Here is a 6145-nt window from a genome sequence, read left to right as displayed (position 1 = left end):
TTTATTGCTCCACCAGAAATTGGCTATCGCGCTAGTTAGTTTTGAGCATATAGCTTTTGGTAAGAGAAAACACGACATTACATATGTCGGAATTGCTTGCGCCATTGATTTGATCAGGACTTCCTTTCCTCCCTTGGATAGAAATTTCGAAGTCTATAAGTTTACCTTCTTATGGAGTCTATCCCTCACGAATGCAAAGACTTGAGCCTTTGACCCATGAATCTTCTCAGGGAGACCCAAGTATGTACCCATGCCTCCTTCTTGTGATATCCCAACAATAGTTTTGATCTCTTGACGTATATGGGACGGGACCTCGGATCCAAACATGATGGGAGATTTGGAGAAGTTTATTTCTTGTCCAGACGCCTCGCCATAAAAGCGGATTATATCGATAATTTCCTTGCATTGCTGAGGATCGGCTCTGCAGAAAAATAAGCTGTCGTCTGCAAAAAGTAGGTGGGAAACACGTGGGCTTGCGTTCGAAATACGTAAAACTTGGATCTTTCCCTCTCTTTCTGCGTTCCTAATCTGGGTAATTAGGGCCTCAGTGCAAAGTATAAATAGGTATGGAGAGATTGGATCCCCCTGACGAATCCCCCTGACGAATCCCACGCGTTGGCCTAATTCGTCCCTTGGGATCTCCATTGATCAAAATACGGTAGGATACAGAAGTAATGCATTGCATTATCCATCCCACCCATTTTTTATCAAATCCCATTTTTTCCATCAAAGCTCTTAAGAAATTCCATTCCACCCTATCATAAGCTTTACTCATGTCCGTTTCTAGTGCCATAAATTTTTTCCGGTTGGCCTGATTGGAACGGAGGGCATGGAAGTTTTCTTGAGCAATGAGTATATTATCTGTGATTAATCTTCCTGACACAAAGGCAGATTGGGTCTCAGATATAAGTTCCGGCAGAAACTTCTTGAGTTGTAAGCTCAGAATTTTTGAGATCACCTTATAGCTCACATTACACAAGCTAATAGGGCGAAATCTTGACATTTCACGAGGTCGTTCTCCTTTCGGGATTAAACATATATTTGTCTCATTTAGCTTGCCATCAACGATTCCAGAGCTAAAGAAATTCTTCACCATCTTAGTGAGATCACCTTTTACGGTTTCCCAAATTTTTTGAAAGAATAATGCAGTCATCCCATCTGGACCTGGAGCCTTTCCTCGATTCAGGGAGAACAATGCTCTTCTGAGATCTCTTTCGTGAGATGCTCGTTCATAGCAGGTGTGACCAAAGTAGGAACATCCTTAATGGCCACTGTAGGATCGCTCGCATTCGAGGATGAAAAGAGGTTGCTGAAGTACTCCACCGCTACTTTTTCTATTCCTTCTTCTGTATCAACCCATACTCCGAGCTGATTAAGGATGCCAGTGATCTTGTTCCTTGCCCTCCTTTGTTTTGTGGAAGCATGGAAGAATTTTGTGTTTTTATCTCCTTCTGCAAGCCAAAGTTCTCTGCTTTTTTGGTGCCAATATGCTTCCTCTTCCCTGTAGGCCTCACAGAGCTGCCATTTTAGATTGAGGAGAGTCTCCGACGATGCTTCATCATCTTCGTAGGTCTCATCAATCTTTTCTTGGAGGTCTTTAATCAGCTTTTCCGAATTTGTTTGGTTATTTTTCTTCCAAATAGAGATAGCTCGTTTGCAATTTTGGATTTTTTTCATGATGGATCGTTCGACGGAAATATCATCACCACCCCATTCGTCCAACACCGCCTCTTTGAGGCCTGGCTTATCAATCCACCTCTTGTCAAACATAAACCTTCTCAAAAACTTCTTTGGACGTGTTAGTATCGATGCGAGGAGAGGACGATGGTCTGAACCCCACAACTTCAAATACTCCACATTTGTGTGGGAAAAAAATATTGTGCCACTCTTCGTTTCCCATGGCTCTATCCAGGCGACAGCGAATCTTACCATTTGACCGTTGACCAATCCAGGAAAATTGATTCCCTTGGAAAGGAAAATCGATTAATCCACATGAATCAATCATAGCACGGAAAGGTAGAAAGGAGGATTCTGATCTTTTTTTTCCTCCTCTTTTCTCATGATTTCCTATTATTTCATTGAAATCTCCCATAATAAACCAAGCTTCAGATCGAGCAACTCCAATACGCATTAATCTTTCCCACACATATTCGCGATTTGTGGGGATAGGATCACCATAGATAAAAGTCATAAAAACTCGGTTTCCATTAATGATAGTTTCAATGTCGATCAGTCGATCATCTAACAACAAGAACTTAACCGGATAGTCCTTTGAATAGAAAAGAGGTAAACCTCCACTAGTGCCATCAGGCTCAACATTTTGGAGATTATCAAATCCTAGCTCAACTTGCAAAGTTTGCAGAAATGTTTTATTATTCTTGGTCTCAGATAAAAACATAAAACCTGGAGAGTACATGCGGCACATCTCTCTCAGTCGACGAGAAGTTTCTTTAGCTCTCGCTCCTTGACAATTCCATGCCAATGTCCTCATTTGTTAGTTCCGGAGGGAGTAACAAACCCCACCGTATTGATTAGAGTGATCTTTGACTTTGGCAATGGTGACACCTCGCTAAGAGGGAAGTTTGCAAAATGTCGGGAAATCCTTTGCTTCAAAGAATTTGTGAGAACATTTTGTCTTGTAATTGCACCATGAATTGGGTTTATAAATTGAGTAGGCAAAAACTGCTAGGTTTGTAGTGACTAATTTTGAAAAGCATTTCGGGACGTCGCCGTCGTCGCCGGTGATGATGGCACGGCAGTAGCCGGAAAAGACACGACATGCGGTGGACATCAATCGCCTCCGTTTTTCAGATCTAGAGCCTTGGTGAATTGTTACCAAGAGAAACTCTTCCACCTTAGAAATCCAGAAGGAGAACAATGGACATGTAGATCTATAGTGATTGTCAGCACTCGGAGTAGCAACGAATGGCGTTGGCTGGTGATGGAGAAGAGTGAATGTTAGCGAGATAGAAAACGATCTTCGGAATAAGTCCGAGAAGCTCACTACACCGACGCTAAGTGGAGCAATATCAAGATCTGTGACGGAGGAGTCATAGTGTCGGAGCCCCTCCCAAACGAAGTCGATGGCCGCCAGATATGTGTTCTTCAATTGGTCATGTTGGTCAGAATAGGAGGAAAGAGTCGAGATTAAACTATCCAGCAAGAAAGATTTTGTATCCTTTAAGAGAGATTTTATTTATTTCTTCCGTGGATATATATACATACATTTTGACTTTTGAATATAGGGTTACTATTGGTTTTGGGTTTAAGGTTTAAAAGAACTTGCAAAAGTAAGGAAGAAATCCGGACTAAATCCGAACAAAATATCTTATTCAGAAAAGCCGACAAAACTAATATATTACAAACAGTCGGTACACCTTAAATCTCTCTTTCTCTCTCTCAAAGATGAATTTGTCTTTGAGAAAGTAAATTTTGTTCTCTCTCTTAACGTTTGCCTTAGTGAATTTGTCTTAGGGATGAATACAATTTTTTAACGTTTGCTCTCATATTTTGAATTTTGAAAAATACACCAACCTGTCTTTTTGCAGATTAATATATTCTCGTTCTAAACGGATCATTTATTGGGCCTCTAGACATTATATTATTGAGTTAACAAATATACTCTAAACTCACCGTCCCATTAAAATCACGGTTACAAGTTGAAAAAATATTATATATATATGAAGTCAATTAATTTGTAATATTTTTATTAAAATATATGATATATAGATATACTATAAATTATATTTATGTTTGTTTCATATGGGAGTTCTAAAATTTATGTTTTAGTCCGGTCTTCTCCCGTTTTCAATCAGAAATATAAATTTTTTCCATATCTGAAATGTTCCATATTGAGAATGCTTTCTGTTATGCTATTCTGTCGATTCAATTTTTTTTAACTGGATTAAAAGATACAAGGCTAGAAGCCCAAATTGGCACGCAGGCCCAACAAAAAAGTGTTCCGAATCACTAGACCAACCAAAACACAAAAACAACAAGACGAGAGATGGAAAACACAAACACAAAAGCAACGGTAACATTTGATTTCCCCCAAATCTATCTATCTATCTTCTTCGACTCGAGGAAAGGGAAGACGGATCCCTGTGAAATTCTTATCACCGGCAACATTAAAACGGTAAGTTTCGTGGAATTTGAATTTTGTTTGTTACCTATGAATCTCCCTTTTCTTGTATCTGTGTGTTCTTCTAATAATCGACAAGTCTGTGTGTTTTAAGTTCATCTAATAAAACCAACATATTTGGTTTATTTAAAATATTTTGGTCTAAATATATTGATATTGAGTTGGTTTTTTAGTATTAATGTATAAATAAATAAGTATAAACCAAATATCACGTATAAACAAAATAAACACGTGTAAATAAACATGTTGGTTTAACCTTATATAAATAAACACATAATAATGTATGAAAACTTCGATGTGGCGCAGTGGCCACATCACACGCTCAAGATTTACACGTAATAATGTAATATTTCTTCGACTTCATCATGGTAATGAAGGATAGCAATAGCTATTTTGTAAGACAAAATTATAGATTAAGAATATTCTTTAAAAATGTGAATGATAATAAAAGTATTTTATTTTGTAATAGAAAATTTTCAAAGTTACGAAAACGAAAGAATATCTTCATAAATTAATAAAATTATAAATTAATAATAATTTAAAAATTATTAATTTATCGATAAATTAAAACCTCTATAAATTAATAAAATTTTATGGTCCCGACCTTATTTATAATTAATAAATTAATTTATAAAGAACTCTGTCCTTTTTTTTATTCTTTTTATACTCTGTCGGATTGGCTTGAAATTGTGTATGTATATCGACATTTTCAATTTCAAGTTAAATAAAATTTGACGAAAAAGGCGTGGATATGCAAGGAAGAAACAAAAATTTGTAAGAAATAAAAGAAATGAGGTAGGAGGTCTTAGAATATTTTGGGCTTTCAATTTAAAAAGGCTTGGATGGATAGGCCTATTAAAAGAACCCGGATCCGAAATAGCAAGAGCGGGTAAAGATTCGGATATTTGCATTTTGAACTGAAAACTCCGCTCTCGTCTCTTTTTTTTCCTTTCCTCTAATTTCAAAAGAGCCGTTAGAGATAGAAAGAGAGAGAGAGAGACGAGTCGAATCTCAGCAAATCGGAGATGGCTACGAAGATTGGATGATGGATTCTGCTTATTTCGTTGGGAGATCGGTGATCCTGGCTTGGATTAACTCCACTCTGCAACTTAATCTCTCCAAAGTCGAAGAGGTAAAAACCTAAATCTAATTGACTCGCTTCTCTTTATAATCAATCTCTATTGAGTCATCTCGTTTTGGAATTTGGAATCGGAGGATCTCGTTTTGGAATTTGGATATGGGATTTGAGTACAGATTCGATGAATTTTTTCTCTATCTGTGTGTGTTGTTGTTTGATCTGGATCTGAAAATTCGATTGTGGATGATATACGCTAGTTCAGGCGCTGTTCATTGTCAGCTAATGGATTCGGTACACCCTGGAACTGTTCCGATGCACAAGGTCAATTTTGATGCCAAGAGCGAGTATGAGATGATTCAGAACTATAAATTTCTTCAGGATGTGTTTAATAAACTCAAGATCACTAAGGTCTTCTTCTTTCTTATCTTCTTACTTTTTCACGATTTTTTGTGGGGGTCTTGATTCTTCTAGGCATAGAGTAGACCTGAGTTTTATCTTGTTAATTTTGGCTGTGTAGCACATCGAAGTGAGCAAACTCGTTAAGGGAAGGCCATTGGATAACTTGGAGTTTATGCAGTGGATGAAGAAGTACTGTGATTCTGTTAACGGAGGCCAGCATAAGTAAGTTTTGCTACAACTATCACAACCTATCTTTTTAACTTGGATTCTGATTGTTCTGTGACGCTTGAATCCATTCCATTAAGATAAAACCAAAATTGACTATGAATCATAGTTCTTATTAGATGAGGAAAAGTTAAGTTCGCGTATCATTTGTTCAGCCTCTGCTGTATAAATCCAACAATCTTTATAGTTCATATACTGTTTCTAAGAAGTTTAGCATTATATGATCCAAATTCATCTCTGAAACTGCTCTCTTGTATTTTCATTGGTAGTTACCACGCACTGGAGAGAAGAGAAGCCAGCAA

The sequence above is a fragment of the Camelina sativa genome, chromosome 11 (genome assembly GCF_000633955.1).
Source record: "Camelina sativa cultivar DH55 chromosome 11, Cs, whole genome shotgun sequence".
Taxonomy (NCBI): domain Eukaryota; kingdom Viridiplantae; phylum Streptophyta; class Magnoliopsida; order Brassicales; family Brassicaceae; genus Camelina; species Camelina sativa.
Note: the sequence above shows the minus strand (reverse complement) of the source record.